This window comes from Nannospalax galili, unplaced genomic scaffold (assembly GCF_000622305.1).
Source record: "Nannospalax galili isolate Female #2095 unplaced genomic scaffold, S.galili_v1.0 scaffold433, whole genome shotgun sequence".
Taxonomy (NCBI): Eukaryota; Metazoa; Chordata; class Mammalia; order Rodentia; family Spalacidae; genus Nannospalax; species Nannospalax galili.
In genome coordinates, this window is record NW_008338715.1 from 2,801,168 (window position 1) to 2,820,827 (window position 19,660).

Sequence of the window (19,660 nt, forward strand, 5' to 3'; positions counted from 1 at the left end):
TGAACAAGGACCACCTCCCCTACTGTAATCATAAGTCAGCATCATCAACGCACTGTGACCTCACAGCAGCTGTGGTTGCTTGTAATGTTGCAATGTACTTTCACAGGACTAGGCTTCTCAACTGTCAATTTTAAGTGGGGAGGAGTTCAAAGGTCTTACCCTCCCTGCCAAACTATTGCTACTGATAGATTCTGGAAGTGGGGAAGTAAATTTTGAGCTAATACATTTCCCTCTGGTTTTTCACACCACCTAAGACTCTCTCTCTCTCTCTCTCTCTCTCTCTCTCTCTCTCTCTCTCCATATCTGGCCTACTTCATGTCCTCTTCTGTTCCTTAGTAGCCTACTTTTTCCACAATTAGCACCACTCAAATGAGTATGGGTGTAACATCATCAACTTGAACATGGTCAACATGCCCAGGACCATACTTGAAAACTGCCTTTCCTTTCCTCCAGTCATTAACTGCTAATAACTCCTCATCTGGTGGTGAGGAGTCAAACATCTATGCTGAGATTACAACTGGGTTGAACTTGTGCAGGTGTTATGCAGTCGAACAGAACTTCCTAAATTTCATTGGATAGCGTATTAGTTACTTTTCTTGTTGTTGTGATGGAGTATCTGACTTAAGTAACTTAAGGAAGGAAGAATTTATTTAGTTTGGCCCACAGTTCATCAATACAGCCCCTTGTGGTTGGGAAGGCAGGCAGGCAGCAGGAACCTGAGGTAGCTGTTCACACTGTATCTGCAGTCAGGAAGCAGAGTGAGATGAATGCTGGTGCTCAGCTTGCTTTCTCCTTTTGATTTGTTTAGGACTCTGGTCCATGGAATCTACTACACACATTCAGGATGGGTCTTCCAACCTTAGCCTAATCTTGAAATTTCTTCACAGACATGCTGAGAGTTTTGTCTCCTAGATGATTCTAGAGCCTGTTAGGTTGGCAATATTCTTACACCTCTTCTAGGCTCTTCTGTAAATTCTGTTTCCTCACAGGCCCTGAAACAACAAAGTCGAATCACCACAGATCAAAAGCTCTAGAACTGTGAGCCAAATAAATCTTCCCTTCTGTAAGTTGAGATAATGATGGTAACTTACACAGGAGAATATATATGGGTAGTACTGACTTAGTTTGGGGAGTATTGGGCCATATTTATTGCTCATATGTTTTAGTGGCTCCTATTTTTGCTAAACTGAAGGCCAGGGACCATGTCATAGTTCTTTTAAAAACAATTTATTCATTTATTTTTATTTATGTGTAAGTGTGCCTACATGAGTTTTATGTGCACCATGTGTATGCAGGTGTCCATGGATACCAGAGCAGCTTAGGTCCCTTGGAACTGGAGTTATAGGTGGTTGTGAGCTACTTGACATGGGTGCTGGGTACTGAACCCAGGTCCTCTGGAAGAGAAACAAGCACTCTTAACCACTGAACCATCCCCCAGTCCTTATATTACAGTTCTTTTTTTATAAAATTGAATTTTTGCAATTTTTACACAATATAGTTTGATGGTATTTAGATCCCCTCCCCCATCTTCATCTCCCTCCACTGTCTCCTGATACATATATACATATATATGTATATATGCCCCCAAATACTATAATTTCAATGACATTTCAAATATCCTCCCTACATGCTCACTCTCTTCTGCCCTGTCCTTCCATTCTTCTCCCCATTTCAGCATAACTCCCCATTTCCTTCTATTCCCTTCACAATATTTTTGTTCTTCTATCCAACCTCCCATAGTTATTTCTTCCCCAGGCCCAGGCCTCCTTTCTAGTTTCCTGGCTTCTATGTAGCCCCAGCTTAAACACACTTAAATATTAATATGCATCAAATTTGTTTAAATATTTGTTAAATTAAGCACAGGCACATTAAAATTTTTGCACGTAGTATCTATCCATGAGAGAAAACTTGTAGTATTTGTCCTTCTGGGTCCAGATTACTTCATTCATTAGACTTTTTTTCAGCCATTTACATTCAAATGTCACCATTTCATCATTCTTTGACAGATTTACAGACAAAATTCCATCATGAGTATATCCTACATTTTCCTTATCTGCTCATCAGTTGTTGAACATTTAGGTTTATTTCATTTCCTTGCTATTGTGAAGCACTGCAATGGGAAATGATACACATGTGTCTCTGTAGTAGGACATAGTTATCTCCAGGTTTATGTTCAAAAGTCATATAGTTGTGTCATATGCTAGATCTATTTCTCATGGTTTTTTAAATTTATTTTTATGTTGACTATGAGTGTTTTGCCTGCATGTATGGAAATTCTCCAAGTGCATACAATGGGCAGCAAAGGCCAGAAGAGGGCATTGGCACCCCTGGAGCTGGCTTTGGGGATGATTGTTGGCTGCTAATGTGGGTGTTGGGAATGGAACCTGGATCCTTTGGAAGAACAGTCAATGCCTTTAACCACAGACATATCTCCACACCCTATTCCTAGTCTTTTAAGGAATCTCCAGACTGATTTCCAAAGTGGTTTAACTAGTTTGCATTCCCACCCACAGTGTATGAGTCTTCGTGTACCTGACATTCAGGTCAACATTTGTTGTCAAATATACCCTTGATTCTGTCCATTATGATTGTGGTGAGATGGAATCTTAATGTAGTTTTAATCTGTATTTCCCTAGCAGCTAAGGATGCTGAACACTTTTAAAAGTATATCCTAACCATCTGGATTTCCTCTTTTGGAAAACTATGTTTAGTCCATGCCCCAATCTTTAATTAGGTTGTACTTCAAGTTTAGTTTATTGAGTTCCTCTTTGTATACTCTTGTTATTAAGTCACAGTTAGCTATAGAGCTGGCAAATATTTTCTCCATTCTGTGGGCTGCATCATAAGCATTTAAGTATTTCCTTCACTGTACAGAAGGTTTGTTGCTTCATGAGATCCCATTTGTTGATTGATGGTGTTATTTCCTGTGTTACCAGAGTACTATTCAAAAAATCTTACATATGTGTTTGTGTGTGTGTGTGTGTGTGTGTGTGTGTGTGTGTGTGTGAGCATAAGCATATCCCTATGCTTTCTTCTGCCCGTTTCAAGGTATGAGGTCTTACAAAGAAGTCTTTAACACATTTGGAGTTATATGCAGGGTGAAATATCCTGATCTGGCATTATTCTTTTCATACTCACTTTCTAGTCATTCTCATGACTGTTGAAATTGGTTTATTGAAATCATAAAATGTTATATTGTCAACAAGTGTCTGTTTTTAAAGATTCATTTTATGGTACCAGTCAGCCAGACTTAACTTTTATCACATTTTGTACATGAAAATATTTTTCCTTAGTTGTTCCCAAATTTTTTCTAATCTGTACATGCTGGAATCCTCCAAGCCTTTGAAATCTCTACTGGGTACATATACAATGACAAATAAAAATATCATATCTACACTGTCTATTACAAAACTCAGAAAACCTTAATCTATTTAATATATATTACTCGATGTATAATCTATGTTAAACTTGGTAAGTTAAAATTCTCCTTTTCTTTAATGTCTGCTCATCTTCCAGTAGACTTTGTGGGCCTTCCAATTCTTGCTGACTGTACTCTCCAAAGCCATATATCATCCATTAACAATGCCTATTTTCTATTTTTTGTATCTGGGTTCTTCTTTTCAGTTGCATGACAGCAGCTATGTTACTTGAAAAGAACTTCACTATCAGATTCATGTGTCAGAGGAATAACAAACAAACATGTGGGGGGGGTATGTGGTGTATGTGTGTATGTGTGTGTGTGTGGTGTATGTATGTGTGTGTATTTTGCCCTATGTATTATTTTATATTTATGTTTGTGTTCCATTATTGATACATGTGGGGCCTTCTGAAATGTATCACGGATAAGAACTCTATTTTTACATCTAAATTTTATGGCATATGCATCAGTTTTCATCATCTATATGGTTTACTTAAAACAGGTATTGTATATAAGATTATTATATTCTTAATGAATTATGAAATATAGTTCAATCTATAATACTTGACCAGGTTTTAATGGAAAAAATAATGTCCACGAAAACAATATTTTTTTCTAGTTTGAAATTATGTACTTCTAAAATTGAACTGTTTTCAAAGATCACAGAAAAAAAGAGAATACCTTACATTGAAATAATTTTACCAATTTGTTTATAAATGTAGTATATCATTATTTATACATTTCCATGAAAATGCAGTAGCAAAAATAGAAACCATATTAAAATTTTGTAAATTATATCTCTGTAAATAACTATAATATATTCAGCAAGTGTTGGATTTTTAAAAATACTTTATTATTATGTTTATGTGTATGGGTGTATTGCCTGCATGTAGGTACATGCACCCATATTGTGTAATGCCCACGGAGAACAGAAGAGTGGTTTGTATCCCCTGGAACTGGAGTTACAGACAGTTGTTAGCTGCCATGTGGGTGCTGGGATTCGAACCCAGGGCTTCTGCAAGAGCATCCAGTGTTCTTAACCGCTGAGCCATCTCTCCAGAACTTTTTCAGCTCTCTTAGTTTTCACTTTTATTTTGATGGAAATTATTTTCTGATGCTCCAGCTGAAGTTTTGTGCTATGTAGAAGAGCGTATAACTGCACACTGTTTCACAGAGTAGAAGGGTCACTTGAAATGCCCCCCTTAAAGCTGGATTTGAAAGGTATTACTATTTTAGAACAGAGTCCTGCAACAAAATCTTTGGAGATTTATCTTTTTTGTATATGTGGTTATTGTGGCAATGCACAAGATCGCACTTTTATATTTAATAGGTGAAGAACCAAAGTAGTTTCATTTGAAACAAATATTTTTGGACTGTCTGCTACTTGCTGTTTTGGAAAGCATATCCAATCTCAATTCTGATTTCATCTTCTTTGTCAACTATGGAAACAAAAGGAGATGAAAACAGGTGTACTTTTGTGTTTCTGTGACATAATTACAATTTGTAATTTTAAGTGTTTATAATAATCACTTAGTTCCAATAGTTTGGTGATGTGTAAATAAAGCAATTACTCCAGCAAATATGTTCATGCTTGAACTACCAAACGCTTAAGCTTGAGTATTCTTGTTTTCCCTAAAATTTATTCAAAGTTTAATAAAGTTAATCTATTGAATCAGTCACTTATTTTAGGTAGATTTCTACTGTTTTAAATGAAGTACAGTATATAGAACTGTTGATAATTGCATGCTAATCTCAGCAGGTACATAACTATGTGTTCAAGTGCGAAATCCCCAGGACACAGTGTTATAGGCAAAAGCACGTGATGAACTTAATTCCTATTATATATCAGGCAAAATTGGAAATCTTATGTTTTATATACCCTCATTTGACTTATACCTAGATAGTTAATGCTAGAAATGCAGATGAAATTTACTTTTATTTTCCAAATAACAAAGATACATATGTTTTAAAATAAGAATTTAAATAATGACCTTTGAAATTATAAAAGAAAATAATACCATATAGAGCTTAACTTAAAAATAATTTAAAATTTGTGTGTGTGTATTGTGTTCCTGTATGTGAAGTTATTCTTGCATGTGTATTTGCTTGTATCCTTGTATGTGGAAGCCAGAGGGAAATCTGTGTATTATTCTGCAGGTGTCCCTGACAGTTTAGTTTTGCTTTTTTGTGATTTGGAGGATTTCTTGAGACAGGTCCTTCCCGTATCCCAGGTGTTTTGGAATCTCGCTATGACGACCAGGCTCACCTTGACCTCCCAGAGATCAATGTGCCTCTGCCTGCCCAGTGCTGGGATTAAAGATATTCACCGCTAATCCTGGTATTACTACTTTTTGAATTTAATGTATTTAAAAATATTTAAAAATATTTTATTTATTATTTTTATTTTATGTGTATGTGTGTATTGCCTGCATGTAGATAAGTGCACTCATGTCGTGCAATGCTGGTGGAGGACAGAAGAGGGTGTCAGATCCCCTGGGACTGGAGTTACGCACAGTTGTTAGTTGCCATGTGGATGCTGGGATTCAAACCCGGGTCTTCTGCAAGAACAACCAGTGTTCTTAACTGCTGAGCCATCTCTCCAGCACCTTAAAAATATTTTTATTATTTACATATTTATGTTTATAAGTATATTGCTTACATGTATGTAAGTGTATGTCTGTCATTCAATGCCCATGGAGATCAGAAGAGAGCGATGGATTTTCCTGAACCTGGGGTTACATATGGTTGCAGTGACCATCTGGGTGCTGGGATTCAAACCTGGGTCCTCTACAAGAGTATCCAGTGCTCTTAAGCACTGAACCATCTCTCCAGCCCTGAATTTCACATTTTTTAAGAAATTCATACTTGGGGGCTATATTTGTATCATTTTCCTCTCCCCTCAAATCTTCCTACATTCTCCCCATTCTTTATCAATTTCCTGATCTCTTCTTTTCTTCTTTATTTCTTCTTTATTATTGTGTTTTATATATATATGTATGTATATATATATAATCTATCTATCTATCTATCATCTATCTATCTATCATCTATCCATCTATGTAACCTACTGAGTCCATTTAGTGTTGTTAGTGCATATAAGTGTTTAGAAATGATCACTTGGGATTGAATAGGCTATCATGGAGCTCATTCCCTTTCCCAACAGCAATTAGTTGCCGGTAACACCTCAACTAGATATTGGAATATGTGAAATTTCCCCCATTCACATTGTCATATCAACTGTTAGTGTCATTATGCAGGTCTTGTCTATACAACTATATTATTGAGATTTCGTGGCTACAGTTTTCTTGACATGTCTGGAAGGCACTAGCAGCAAACATTCTTGTTCTCTGGCTCTTACAATCAATCTACCCCTTCTGTGATTTTCTATGAGCCTTATGTGTAGGAGTTGCACTATTTGTGTAATAGTCTGCTTCTGTTCGAAAAACTTCTTTCATGAGGAGTGAGATCTACATTTTCTCTAGGATTAAGAATACCTATTTGAAATACAATTCAAATTCTCTTGTTTTAGGTCAACAGTTATGGTAGATTCTCCTCTAGGATCTGTCTATGTCCTCTCCAGCAATAAATAGTTGTTCCGACAGTATCAGACATAAATTCTGTCTTATTGAGTGGGCCTTAAATCCAATTAAACAGTTGTTGGTTGCCTCCAAGGTAAAAGTGCCACTATCACACCTTGGGGATCTCTTGCTAATCTGAACATTCCAGTGGTTCATTGATTTTCCAGATAAATAGGTCTGTTGATTGTTTTACTACCTTGGCATTTTGAATTGTACCTTCTAATTACTATGAGTGCTGATCAGAAAAGAGGCTTCCAGGTCAGCTTGATTCCTCCAAACTCTGTTTGAAGTGTGTTGTGCTTTCAGCCGTAAGGTTTTACAATCAAGTTCTGGGAGGCAAACAAGGGTCATGGCAATAGGCTATATTGTTTTCATAAGTCCCTTGGACACCCCTGACCAAAAACTCCAAGAGAGGCTCCCCATATCTGGCACTTAGTAGACAGTCTATAGCTCTTGCTGTGGGCATTATCATATCATATCAGATATAATAAAGTCCTTAGCTTTTTATTATTTATTGAATCAGGATCTCTCAATGACCTGGAACTTTTGCAAGGCTGGGTGGTGGGAAACCCCTGGCAACTGCTTCTCTCTGCCTCTCAAGAGCTGGAATTAGTAGCCTACATAACACATACTGACGTTTGTACTTAAGTTCTGGGAGTGGATCTCAGATCCCTGTGCTTGCAAAGAATCCTTTTATGGACTGGATCTTCTTCCTCACTCCAAATAACTTTTATCTGACAATATATTTTATCCCATTTTTATTTCAAAATATTAAATTTATGACCAGTGGACACACAGTATATTTGTCAAGAAAGTCTTGGAATTTTCCTGGAATCTTTGGCAATGAAACAAAAACATATCACTCATCACATTCACATTTCATGCTACATTAACTAAAAGTGAACCCAGTCTAAAATAATGATTATCTAACCAGACCTGTCTACAAGGAAAAACTCAATATTTCAGGCATTTAGTTAGAAAAGTATGGTTGATTAGAACCATGTTAACATCATTAGAAAACAACACCCCTTTATGCTCCTGTAGAGACCATATTCATGGAAAGTCTACTCTCTTTTCATATAATGGTCATTTCATGTATATACCAAGCAAGCATATACATCTTGCATACAATATGCTAAAATGCTTTAAATATGATATTTCATTTGATCCCACATCTACCTGATGAGTTCAGGGCTAGATTTTATAAAGCACAGAGAGTATCATGTTAAACTGATATGTTTATAGTCAGATGTCCATAAAGAGTCAATATTTACTACATTAAGAAGCTAATGCAAGTCTGTTGTAGCCTCGTCTAGCCTTAATTTCTTTACTGCTTTAGCCAGTATATGGTTATTAAGAATAAATCTTTCATTAAGGAAACCAAATTATATTGAATATAAGTGATATTTATCATTTGACTAAATGAAAGAAAATGGTGCTTATATTTCCTAACTTGAATATGTAAGTTCATGCTTGTTTAAGTATAAAGTGCATCTATATAATACTACTATAGACACAATCATGTTGATTATATTCATTCAAGAGAATTTTTAATTTACTTTTTTTCTTTAAAAATATAATAAAAAATTTAAATTTCATAGATAATTCACTTTTATGATACATATATTTTCATAGGGAATCACTGAAACATAACGTGTGTGTATGTGGTTGTATGTGTATGTATATGCATGTACACAATGAAAGGACTTGTTTATTTCATTTATTCACTTTATAGACCTTATAAATCAGTTCATGTCATTTTTTTCAAGAAGCATATGAATATATGCCACTGATCAAGGTATCATGTTATTAGAAAAATGAAAATTATTTCCTAGTAGATATTTTCTAAAAATTTAGTTTATTTTTAATAATATGTTTGTGTATTTGTCTATGCTTTCAGAGGCCAGAAGATGTCAGAAACCCTCAGAGCTGGTGTTACTGGCATTAGCAAGCCCAGCATGATTGCTGATAACAGAACTCAGATACTCTGCAGTGCATTATGTGCTCTTAAAAATTGAACCTTCTCTTTAGCCACTCCTATGAGCTTTGTATTTAGACTTTCCTTACTATATTTAAAATTTTTGAATGTACACTTTAAAAAATATTATATCACACTTTTCACTGCCTTCAAAGTCTATGTAATTAATGTACATGTAGTTATGTAGTTTTCATTTATATTTAACTTCTTTTAATGTATAAGATTTAGGAGAGATGCCACCCATACATGTAGTAATGCTGTTTGTTCAGTACTTAGCACACTCTCCAGTACATAGCTGGCATGTAATTATATGAATAAATAAATAAATGTATATAAAGACATCAATATAAAAGAAAAAAATTAAAGTCTGAATTATGGTTGATATAATTATTTAGCCACTGCTCCACATTTTAATTAATTTACTCTTAACTAAACATTTTATATATTTGTCCTGTAATAATATTAAGATATTTTGAACATATTTTATTTTCTTAAATTGAATTGATGATGCTCATTAGTTTAAGAGTTCAGTAGGATATGAAAAAATATATTACAATATTTTTCTGTAAATGATCAAATAAATTTATAATGCATTCAGTGTTCCATAGTGTTATATACTAATCAAAATTAAGTATACAGAAAAAAAATTAATGAGGGACTCGAGAGGTGACTCAGTAATTAAAAAGTATAGTTGTTAATAGTGCATTTCTTGTACAGGATACAAGTTTGTTTATCAGTATTCATGTTTGGTGACTTAAAATCGCCTAACTCCAATTCTAGGGAAATTAATTCCCTTTATTGACCTCTGAGGGCACTTGCACAGACATGTGCAGACACACTCACACATTAATTCATATGTGAAAATATGATAATGAAATTCATTAGTTTCACAATTAATATATAGTAATAAAATATGATCAAATAAAAATCATTTCTGTGTTTTCTATTTGGTATCTATAAGTGGTTACTTAGAAAGTGAATGTCTTCTAATATGATTTTTTTAATTTGACTTATTTAATTATTTTCTTTGTTATTTATTTAAGTTGTGTGTGTGTGTGTGTGTGTGTGCATGCGTGTGTGTGCGTGGTGTTCATGTGTGATTGTATATGAGTGGTTTTCCCCACATGCCTGAGCATGAAAGTAGAGGTGAGAAGAGAACTTGAGATGGTTTTTTCCTTCAATTCTATGGGTCTAAGGGCTTGGATTTAGGCCTTTAGGCTTGAAACCAAGGGCTTGAACCTGCTAAGCCCTCTTTCTAGCTCCCAATCTGATTTTATAACTTTGGATTGAAATGAAACACACACACACACACACACACACACACACACACACACGTTTTATGTGATAGAAAACTCAGTGTTACCATGATTATAGTACAATGAAAATTTTCTTAGGAAACTTTAACTTTTTTGACACATATAGCTCCAGAAATGCGTTCTAAGTTCATAACAAAATACTTTATACAATATATTCAATTTATTATTACAGTTTCTTCTGAAAGTTATAATAATAGATTAAGGGTATCAAAGGTTAGATTCCATGAGTTCTTTCTCCATTTAGAAGTCTACATACCCGGAGTAATTACTATTAGAAGAAGTTGGAGATGTGAATTTCTTGTTTGAATAACAAGAATGGAACTAGAGGATCACTAGTTTGAGGCCAAATTTTAAAAAGACCAACTACATAAAATATAAAGAAATGTAATCACAATTTTAGCGAAATGATAAATCTACAGTTTCACAGATATTATTTAATGAGTAAGGTACATTAATGAAGGCAAAAAAATAAATCTATAAAGAAAATGACTGTTCAAGCATACAAAAACCTCTACACTTCATTTTTGCTTGATCATTAAAACCTGTGCAACAAATGTTCCTTTCTTATTGTTAGCAGAAAGAAATATATTTGCAAATGACAAAAGTTAGAAATTCCTTAAGTTCTTTTACTGTGACTAAGCTTTCCACCCCCATACATTAAATCTTAGCTGACAAGTTGCATAAAATTTGTGCTCATTATTTCTATGTAGGTGGCTTGTATTTTACAGCATTTTCTCAGCTCTGGTAGTATATAATTCTAGTTTATTTGAGGGAATAATCCTGATTTTGTCATTGGGATTTTCATTATAGCTTACTGATTAGTTTGCAATATTAAAGTATTTATATCACAAATACACTTACAGAAATGCCAAAAGATACAATACAAAATTTCCAGGCATTTGTTTAACTACCTATTTCTTCTATTTAATTTTTAAAAATTATTTTCTGTGTATGCTTGTATTGCCTACACATATGTAAGTGCAACCATGTTGTGCAATGCAAGCAGAGGTCAGAAGAGGGTGTTGGATTCCCTTGGAAGTGGAGTTATAAACAATTGTTTGCCATGTTAGTGCTGGGAATCGACCCCAGGTCCTCTGCAAGAGTGACCAGTGTTCTTAACTGCTGAGTCAGCTCTCAAGCCCCTTAGCTGTCTGTTTCTTATACTTACAGAATAAAAGAAAACAAAGCAAAACCAAGCAAAACAAACAAACCAGAAATTTAAAATCTACTGTATAAGTCTAAAATTTATCATTCTACTCCATGGTTTTCTAATTTTGATAAATTTGGAATAAAACAATGTTACCTGGATAATGATACACATCACTTCCTAGGACCATGCAATGTACTTCTTTCATTTTTCTTGAGATACAACTTTATGATCCATTCAATTATAAATGTTTTTCTGGCCATATTACTTAAGCAAATACTTAATTGTGGATATTTTGTTGGGCCTGAGAACAAGGTCCTTGAGAATGATGCAATGGTTCCATGTTCAGTGTGATATGGAATGATAAAGGCTGGTCTAAATGGACAAATAACCCAGACTCACCTTCATAAAGTTTACCCGGGCTTCCAGCTGCCTGAAGAGAACTGTCATGTGAAAGGACTGCTGACCTGGGTCAACAAGATCAAAGTTGAAAGGTAGATGCTTATGTTCTAATAGGAGGAATCCATGAAGAAGGATCTTATGCCAATAGGCTTAAAGAAAGACAGCATTTTAGGCAAAATTAGATCATCCAGAATGTACTTATTCAAAGAACAGTTCATCATCAGTACCAACACAATAACAACAACAACTACTACAACAACAACAACAATAAAAACCGCAGAGTCTTTGCAAGATGTGTCCTATCCACCATTTCAGCTCTCAAGAAAGTTTGGGTCTCTGGGACCCTTGCCTACCTCAGCTATGCAGTCCCGAGCTCTATTCCTAAGAGTCCCTGGATCCTGCCATTTGGGGTCATGGGTCTCCTTTCCTTTTATGGATTTGTGCATACCTCTAGACTTGGGAAGGTTACTCTTCTTTGCCACAGTTCTTACAAATATGAGCAGTAGAACATAAAAGGAGAAATCAAGCTGGTACGGTCTCTAAAACCTCATCTCTGCTGGCTAGCTTTCATACTGCTGGAAGGTATTATTCATACTGCCCAAAGGAAAAACAAATCATCCTCCTTACTGTGCAGTGAATCCTTTGAATTTCAATAAGATCTGCATGGCAAGATATGCCCAGCAGTGAGAATCACACAAATAGTATAGAAATAACCAACCTCTTTCTGATTGGATTTTAGGTCCACTAACTAGGATGGTGTCCATATCTGACATTGAAATCAGGCCTAGAAACCTGAGGCTAGATGGTTCACGGGACACAGAGAAGAGCCTTATACTAGTTTTCATCTAAATAGTTATAGGATTAAATAGATTCCTAATGACTTGTTATACTCAAAGATTAATGCATCTCTAGATGCTTATCCAACAAGCTTTCTTATGCAGGTGATGGTGATTAACAGAGAAACCCACAAGGGGCCAATGTGCAGAAAACAAGGTAGAAGATTGTTTATACCTGATCAGGACATCAATATCAAACTCCTGCCTCCCAAGGCTCAGGGATCATTGAGGAAGAGAGGGTGGAAAGATTTTCAGAGCCAGAAGTGATGGATGACTACAATGAAATAGTTTCCCAGAATCTGTTACTCAAATAAAATCATAGCAATAGTGGGAATATATACAAGTCCCTTACAATCTCAAACCAAACAAAATCCCAAAATAGTCATGAGTAAGAAACACCAAATAATCTGAGGAAATATTGGCAACTGATGGTTGATGGAATGAGGAGTGTCAGTGTCTTTTGAGATGGGACTCTTGGTAGGTAAACAAGGCTCTACTGGACAGACCCAAACTGAAAATCATTTGGGGACACAAATTAGACACCATATATATACATACACACACACACACACACACACACACACACACACACACATATATATATGTATGTACGAAAGCGCACCATGTGCATATATAAAATTGGAAAGAAAGAAAAAATCATGGTCCATATAGGGGAGCAGATCTAAATACCATTAAAGTATATTGTATTAATATCACAAAAGTTCATTAAAATTGTTCTTAAACAAGCTCTTCGTGGTAAAGGATATCTTTTCCTATCAGTAGGAATTGGACCTTATCTGACACTTCGTGTGTGTGCTATTAGATTTCTGCCTGATGATCAAACTTCACAATAGAACACAATTTATTTTTCTTTCTTCGTTTTTTGTTGGTTTTATTTTTTGACAGTTTCATACTTATACACTATGTGTTGTGATTATGTTCACTCAGCATTGCTTTCTAAGAACTTCCTTCATTTCTCTCTGAATCCCTTATTCCTACCTACTCCCCAGTGGCTACACCATTAGAGAAATGCCACTCCCACCTCCAACACCTAATAAGAGTCATTAGCTCCTCAGGAAATGGAGAGGCATTATAGTCACTTCCTTTATCTATGACAGAAGTTTGAAGGCCGAGTACTGTACAGTTTTTCCATAGCTTTTCTGTGTTCATTATAGCAATAAATATGTCTTATCTGGATCTCTCTCTCTCTCTCTCTCTCTCTCTCTCTCTCTCTCTCATCTCCATACTCCCAATCCATCTTGAAGTCACTATGTGGACCAGGCTGGCCTCAATCTCAGAGATCTGTCTGCCTCTACCTCCCAAGGGCTAAGAGTAATGCCATGTTCCAAAACTCCTGGTGTTGTATTGCAGTGTTTTATGACACTCTTCCCCATCTTCCGACTCTTAATTTTTTTCACCGTCTCTTGAAAGGGGAGATATAGATGGCCTTTTTAATAATTAAGCACTCATCAGTCACATATTCTCAGTGTTTTTACCAGAAATGTATGTGCCTCTGCATTAAATAATCACTATGCCAGAAGGAGCTTCTCTGCTCCAGTCTGAGAGGGGCATTAGGTATGGGTTGGAAACAAATATTTCAAAGGAAGTTTGACAGTATACTCCTTTAGTAAAAAGATAGCAGTCTTTCCCCAGCTTGGGCACATATGCTCTCCCACAAAATGCTTTTGAACAGATTGAAAATATCAGGTACTTTTGCTTCCTGTTTGGAAGTCCACAAATCCAGTCACAAAGGAGTTTGTTACACTCAGGGCAGTCATGCCACTGCACCAATGGGCTTATCTTACCTGGTGTTTGGTATATTGCTAATCCGTATTGTGTAAAGCTCTATTCACAATAGCTAGAAAATGGAAGCATCCTAGATACCCATTACTTGATGAATTGGAAATTGTGATATGCATGCACTAAGAAGTGATTTATAGCTATAAAAAGGTACCTTTGAAATTTGTAAGAAAATAGATGGACCTGGAAAATATTAGATTGAATTAAGCATTGTATGCCCAGAAAGACAAATGTCATAAATTCCATCTCATATAAGGATCCTAACCTTGAATTTTCAAATTTTTATATTTATATTTTGAATGTCATTAGAAGCCAAGAAACAAGAAAGAAGTGATGGTGGGACCCTTAATGGATGGCATAGTAAGATATCTGGGATACGAAAGTAGGAGAGGCTATTGGGTATGGAAAGGGTTAAATGACTTAGAGCAGGGATGGGTGATATGGAGGGGCTAGCAAAATCTAACCATACATGAAAAAAAGCCCCTTTACAAATGGAAATGTATAATTTAAACATTAAATTAGGAAAATTAAAAATAAAAGTGGTTTGTAATGAGGTCCTCCATGGGTAGATACTGCTGCTTACCAAAGCCACAGATTTTAAATAAGGACTTCAGTACTAGGTGTGCTATACCCCTTATGAGTTCTTTGCCAAAGTGGTTTTAGAATATAAGTTATTGCCATTGTTATTGGTGGTAAGAACATATTGTTGAAGACATCACATGTAGGACAAGAGAAATCAAGCTTTAATTGAGGTGAAATCTCTCCATCTTTTGGCTGGTACTAACAGAAATTAAAAAGATTTTGTGAGATAATATTTCTCTTTTCTTTGAATTAATAGTTTGTCTACCATTAAATCATCTTTGATAAGTTTTATGGAAAGATTTTATTATATTTCTTGAGCGGTATGTAGATACGTATATTTAGCTTTGTTGTTTTACTCATCACTAATGAAGATTACACTATGATTTTATATACTATGCTGCTACGTAATTCATCATGTAAACATATGTAACAGGCAGTCCATATGTTTATCAGAATGAGTAAAAGTTCACAAACTTCTTTCTAGATAGGTTGATTTTACTAATGTAGGATACCACATTAGCTAACTACTGGAAAACTCCTAATCAATAACCAATGATGAGATAGTTTCACAAACCGAGTTCAGCACTATGAAATGCTTGAGCTACCACTTGGCGTACTCACCCTGGCTATATTTCTATCCAGCTCTGACCTGTGGAAAATTTGAATTCATTTTATATAATAAAAATAGGTATTTTAAAAATTATACAATGGTGCTGGAGAGGTGGCTCAGCGGCTAAGAGCACTGACTGTTCTTACAGAAGAGCCGGGTTTGATTTCCTACACCCACATGGCAGCTACAAAACGTACTTAACTCCAACTCCAGGGGAATCCAAAGCCCTCTTCTGACCTCTGTGACATTGCATGGCATGGTTGCACCCACATACATGTAGCCAATACACTCATACACATAAAATAAAAATAATAAAGTATTATTAAAAATAATAAAATAATAAAAATTTTATAATGAAAGTTTAAGGTAAAAGAGAAAAAAGTTATTTTCTATTTTAATATGAATTATTATACTATACAGTTTTAAGAAAATCCCTTATGTGAGTGATGGCCTCTCTTCAGTGCTTTATCAAGTAAGATAGAGGAAGAGATCAGACACTTCAAACTCTAAATTGTTTTATACTGAGCACAGAGTTTAAAAGCATCTTGTCTTTTTACAAATTAATGAATAGCTTTGACTTCCTACTGTGCCATAAGAAGTCTCTTGTTTCCTTTGCAAATTACACTTGTCACTAGATGACTTATTTAAAGCAGTTTTTTTCTTGATAATCATTTTTCACTCTGTATGGCATGGGTGATGATTGCATAATGTATAAATCTAAAATGAATATTTTATTACAGAACACAGATTATTTTTCATTTGAATACCAGCTGTTTAGCCTCCCAACTTGTTTTTGTAATCAACAGCAAATATGGGAGATGAATTACCTGTTATATCCCTGTAGAAAAGAGTATAGTTCTTAATGTGAAATAGAAATCACTGTGTGCAGTGATGGCTAATACTATTTTTTCTTAACGATGAATGTACAAGTAAAATAAATTCATTAATGCTATTTTTGTTTGCTTTAGATCCATCCAAAACAGTTTATTCAATATTTTATTAATACTTTGAGAATTTTATACAACATTATCTTGATCATATTTCTCCTATCCCCAACTCTTCCAAGATCCACCCCTCGCCTCCCTACCCACAGAAATGTATGGGGTTTTTTTCCTCCCATGAAGTCTAAGAGGTGTTGCCTAAATACTATTAGGATCAGAGTATGCTCTAGAGCATGGTCCATCTACAAGGGGTACGCTAAAGAAAACAGAATCCTCTATAAGCAACTATCAAATGATAATAGCCCTTCAAGTAAGAATGGGGATTCGTGCCTACTTTCCCTACTCTATGCAGAGATTTTGTATGGCTTCAGCTTGAGCTGGTTTTATGAGTATGATCACAATTGCTATGAGTACATATGTGCAACTGCTTTCTGGAAAACACAGCTTCCTTGTTATAAAAAAAAATCATGACATAGCTTTCAATATTGAAATTATAATGAAAAATAAGTTTTGTTATTTGTCTCTGATAACTTGTTATATTAATTTTTTGTCTGTACAGTGCTTTATTTTATTTATTTTTAACTTTTACAAAAACATTATCGAGAATTTCATACATGCATATAAGCTGTTTTGAGCAAATCCTTGCCCATTCCCTCCCCTCCAACACCTCCAATATCTCATCACTTTTTTTCTTTTCTTTTTTTTTTCTTCTTTCATTTATTTATTTTTATGGGGCTTTTGGCTACTCTAAAGTTCTCCCATCTGAAGAGGTAACCCTAATATCTCTTCAGGATTAAAATAAGCTCCAAAACAGTTTTAACATTTTTTTGCCTTTGGAACAGAGTATGTTCCAAAGAGGCCCAAGGACATTTTGACTTTTAGCCAAGAAATTGGATACCTTTCTTTGGGGTCTTTTTACCCTAACTGCCAGGCCAATTCCTACCTCCTATTCTTTTTTTTTTTTAATTTTGATATAGTCTATTTTATTTACTTTATTATAATTTGGATTACTGTCTACTAAATAATTTTTAGATTATTTATTTAATAACCATATAATTAGAAGAAGCATTTCATGACAATAGCATTGATATATTCAATAACAATTTCCAGAGCTAAGATGCATCTGTTTGAAGATTGTAAATTTTTAGGTTTACAGTTGAATTAATACAGTTTTACAATATTGTACAGTATAAACCCTATAAGACATAAAATTGAGGTTTTAATCTTTAAAAAAATTTCTATTTCATTATTAAAATACACAGTTTCATACAGAAAAATTCATTTTTAATGCAATTAACACTTAGATGTTTGCACATGCATTTCTAATCTCTATATATCTGATTATTACTAGTCACAGTCGGTTACTTTCTGAGCTTCTTGGCATCTAAATGTTTTTAATCATTTTTAAAATTTTTTAATAACTACATGATTAGAAGAAGCATTATTTTACAGCTTTAACATATTCAATAACAATTTCCAGAGCAAAGATGCCTGTCATTCAAAATTGGCTGTAAATTTTTAGGCTTACAGTTGAATTAATACAGTTATTGCAAGAGCAATAAGACAAGAGAAAGAAATTAAAGGAGTAATAATTGGAAAAGTAGAGATTAAATTATCCATTTTTGCAGATGATTATATTATATCTAAGAGATGCCAAAAACTCCACCAGAAAACTCCTAGAAATTATTAACACGTTCAATATAGTGGCAGGTTACAAAATTAACCTACAAAAGTCTGTTGCCTTTCTATATACCAATAACAAGCAATCAGAGAAAGAGTCCATGGAAACACTCAATAGCCTCCTTGTGAATTCAGTTTGACATCAGTTTCTTCCGAAGTGTTGTTGGTATCTATGATGAAAATTTTAAATCTTTAAAGAAAGCAATTGAGGAAGACATCAGAAGACGGAAAACCTCCCATGCTCATGGATTGGAAGAATTAATATTGTGAAAATGATGATCCTTCCTCCTATTCTTATCACACTGTCCTCTGAAGGGGTTACCCAAATTGCCAATAGGGAATCGGGATCCAGAGTGCTTTGGCTTCTTCCATGCTGAACAGGGACACAGGGTGAGGCAATTGGATCTAGATCTGTGATCTATCAAAAAGACTCCTGTATTGCATAATTCTTATCTCTAATGCGAAAAAGAAAGTCCTTGAATCGTGAATAGGAGACGTGAAGGAGTAGTAAAAGCAAGAGTAATTAGCATTACAATGTCTAGACAGAGGACTAGAAAAAAGTCAGAACAGGGCAATTTTCAAATGTTCTTATGAGAATCCATTGGAATTTCTTGACAAGGGCTTCCAAAAGCATCCCTCTATTAGGTTCTTCCTCATTTTCTTTTGTCTTCTGAGGTTGGACTCTAGAGTGATGGATTTAGGATTTGCTTTCAGGTATTTTGATAGCTTTTGGAGTACTTAGAATCAGTGTCAGTTCCTTCTAAAGGCTTCTGAAATAGGGGGAGAAAACAAATTTATCCATCATTTTAGAACAATAGCTGGTTGTCTCCCTTAGGTACAGGTGGGCACTACAGTATTGGAGAACAAGATTTGAAGTCTTACATCTGAGAAGCACTTTCTGGTTAGGAACTGTTGCGGGTCCTCCTCAGGCCAGCTGTGAAAACCCTGACCTGGATTGCGTCCCCTACCGATTGGGGGGGAGGGGAGGGCAAGAGGCTCAGAGTCAACACACAAACACCAGGAGTTGGGTAGAAGCAAGTACTAAGCGAGGTGCAGCAGGCTCATTTAGTGCAGAACGGTCAGGCCTTATATTTCTCTTTCTCCGCCCCCAAGTCCCTTTAGTCAGTGTATCGTTTTCTGGTTGGTCCATGCTATGCAGTCTATTTGTGTCAGCAGTCACTAGGCTTGTGAGCAGGGTACAGAGGTGCAGACTCCTCTTGGTGGGCTCCTTTGAATGGGCTATTTGTGGGCCAGGAAGTGAAATGAACTCTCGCTGAATCCCAGGGCTCTGGGTCTGCGCCATCTTTGGAGGCCTCCTGCTACATTTACACCCTTTTTCTTTAAAAATGACTGTCCGGCAAGAGCCTGTACG